Source organism: Orycteropus afer, unplaced genomic scaffold (genome assembly GCF_000298275.1).
Source record: "Orycteropus afer afer isolate SDZICR_OR568_19922 unplaced genomic scaffold, OryAfe1.0 scaffold00364, whole genome shotgun sequence".
In the NCBI taxonomy this organism is placed as follows: domain Eukaryota; kingdom Metazoa; phylum Chordata; class Mammalia; order Tubulidentata; family Orycteropodidae; genus Orycteropus; species Orycteropus afer.
The window spans coordinates 3,108,790-3,111,770 of NW_006921951.1; positions in this window are offsets into that span (position 1 = coordinate 3,108,790).

The following is a 2,981-nucleotide window of genomic DNA, read 5'->3' on the forward strand; positions in this document are numbered from 1 at the left end:
ACCAAAGTAGGATGTAGAATGGTGTGTACTATGCAATGCAAATTGAATTTGATGTCCCCCCATGACTATGGTCCTGAGCCCGCAGGCCCAGCAACTCATTCTCTCAAGGTGCTGGGATGTGGCTAAGAAGTTATCTTAACTTTGCCCCTTGTTAGTTCTATTATATTATATGGACATTTTTATAGCACATGAAAATATGTATGCAGAAATATCATCTGCCAAACTTATATATACAGTCATGGGTATATTCCCATTTGCCTACCAATACCTGATCATCTTGCCTGCCTACCTATGTATCCACACGTAGATTAATGTCTATTATTACTGATAATGCAATATTATTTATCTAATAGTGTTTACCTTTGCTTTCTGTACATCTTGTGCACCTCTCCATGTATTCCTTTTCCTTAACAATACTGTGCTAGTCATCTGCTTTTGGTATATTGCTTTCCCTTCATCCAAATCAATTCATATCACTTACCTAGCTAGCAATTTTCCCTCCCCAACTCTCTCCTCTCATCCCTGACAACCAATAAAGAAAGTCGCCTTCCGTGTGTAAACCTTTCCTTTCCTTGTTATAATCACGGGCTCATTCGATATTTGTCCTTCTGTGATTGACTTATTTCATTCAGCACAATGTCCTCTAAGTTCATCCACATTAAGAGGTGTTTCGTGGATTCTTCATTATTCTTTAACATTGCATTACACTTTATCCATTGTGTGTATATACCATAGTTTAGTTATCCATTCATCCATTGATGGTGTTCTGGTTACCTAGTGCTACTCTGACAAGAATATACTACAAATGAGATGGCCTGAAAAAACAGGAGTTTATTCTTACAATTTGGAGAGTTTTAAGTCCAAGTTCAAAGTGCCAGGCTCTAGGGGCTCTGACTCTGACTCCAGCTCCCGGCCCACTGAAGCTAGAGGCTTTTCTTCACTCAGACAGCTGCTGGCTGCTGAGGCTGCCAAGCCCAAGGTTGACAAGTAAAAAGGCACAGTTCTGATATTACCAAATCACACAGCAGGCCATTAATTTAAGTCCATCATAAGTCCCATGGTTTCCAGGGCATGGCAGGCCGCTGAACAACAACACGGCTACATGCAGGGTTCAAGCGTGCCATAAACTACAGACCATTCCCCAAGGCTTCTGCTTATATGCAGGAAGCAGACCACATTCCCTAAACCAGCTACTCAGCTGCTCTCAGTAGATTCTACCATGGAGTTGATTACCAGTCTCATCATGGGGAATAGTACATCCAGCTGCCCAGCCACTCAACCAGGCCCAGCCAAGTTGACACACAAACATACCACCACAGATGGGCAGTTAAGTTGTTTTCATCTCTTGCTATTGTGAGTAGTGCTGCAATGAATGAACATGGTTATGCATATATCTATTTGTATCCCAGATCTCATCACTATAGGATATATTTCTAGGAGTGGGATTGCCGAACTAAATGGTATTTCTATTTCCAACTTTTTAAGGAAGCACCATAACATTTTCCACAGTGGTTGTACCATCTTATGTTTCCCACTGGCAGTGTATGAGAGTTCCAGTCTTTCCATATCCTCATCAGCATTTTCTGTGTTTTTGAACTTTGCTATTATTGCTGGGGTGAAATAATATTTCTTTGTTGTTTTGATTTGCATCTCTCTAATGGCTAATGATCATGAGCATTTCTTCCTGTGAATGTTGGCTGCCTGAATGTCTTCCTTGGTGAAGCTGTGTTCATGTCTTCTGACTACTTCTGAATTGCATTTTTTTTCTTTTTAATGTTGAGATGTTGAAGATTTCTATAACTTTTATAATTAAATCCCTGTCAGATATGTCACTGACAAACATTTTTGTCTGTTCTGTAGCTGCTCTATTTGGAGAAGTCTTTTGACATACATAAGAATTTAATTTTTAGGAGGTTCCAGTCATCTAGTTTATCTTCTGTTTGTGCACTTTTGGTTATGTATAATAATCAATCTATCTATCCCATAAATTAGGGCCTCTTAAGTTTGCCATTATTTTCTCTTAAATGAACTTTGTATTTTTGATTTGACGTTTAGGTCTTCGATCCATCTTGAGTTAGTTTTAGTGTATGTTGTGAGGTATGGATCTTGTTTAATTTTTCTACAAATGGATATCCAGTTTTCTCAGCACCATTTGTTAAAGAGACTATCTCTTCTCCAATTTAATGGGTTTGGGCTCTTTGCCAAAGATCAGCTATCCACAGGTGGATGGATCTATTTCTGGATTCTCAATTACATTTCACTGGCCTATTTGTCTGTCATTATACCAATCCAGACTGTTTTGGCTACAATGGCTGTATAGTAGGTGTTGAAATCAGGGAGTGTGAGACCTCCTACTTTGTATTCTTCTTCAGTAGTACTTTGCTTATCCAAGCTCTTTTTCTTTTCCATATAAAATCAGTGATTGGTTTTTGATTGGGTTTTCCATGTCCTTAAAGAATGCTGATGGAATCTGGATCAGGATTGCAATAAATGTACAGATTGCTTTGGGTAATATTGATGTTTTCACAATGTTAAGTCTTCATATCCATGAGCATGGTATGTTTTTCCTTTAGGTAAGTCTTTTGTAGTTTCTTGTAGTAGTGTCTTTTAGTTTTCTTTGTATAGGTATTTTGTGTCCCAGGTAAGATTTATTCCTAAGTATTTTATCTTTTTGGTAGCTATTGTCAATTATACTTTTTCTTTTTTTAGTTTCCTTTTCAGAGATCTCTTTGCTGATATAGAGGAATCCAACTGACTTTTGTATGTTGATCTCATATCCTGCCATATTGCTGAATCTTTCTATTAGTTCCAGTAGTTTACTTGCTGAGACTCTTGGTTTTTCTATGTGTAGGATCATATCAGCATCACAATAAATGAGCAGCATCACAATAAATGGAGAGAAGATTGAGGTTGTCAAAGAATTCACATTGCTTGGTTCTACAATCGATGCTAATGGAAGCAACAGTCAGGACATTAGACGA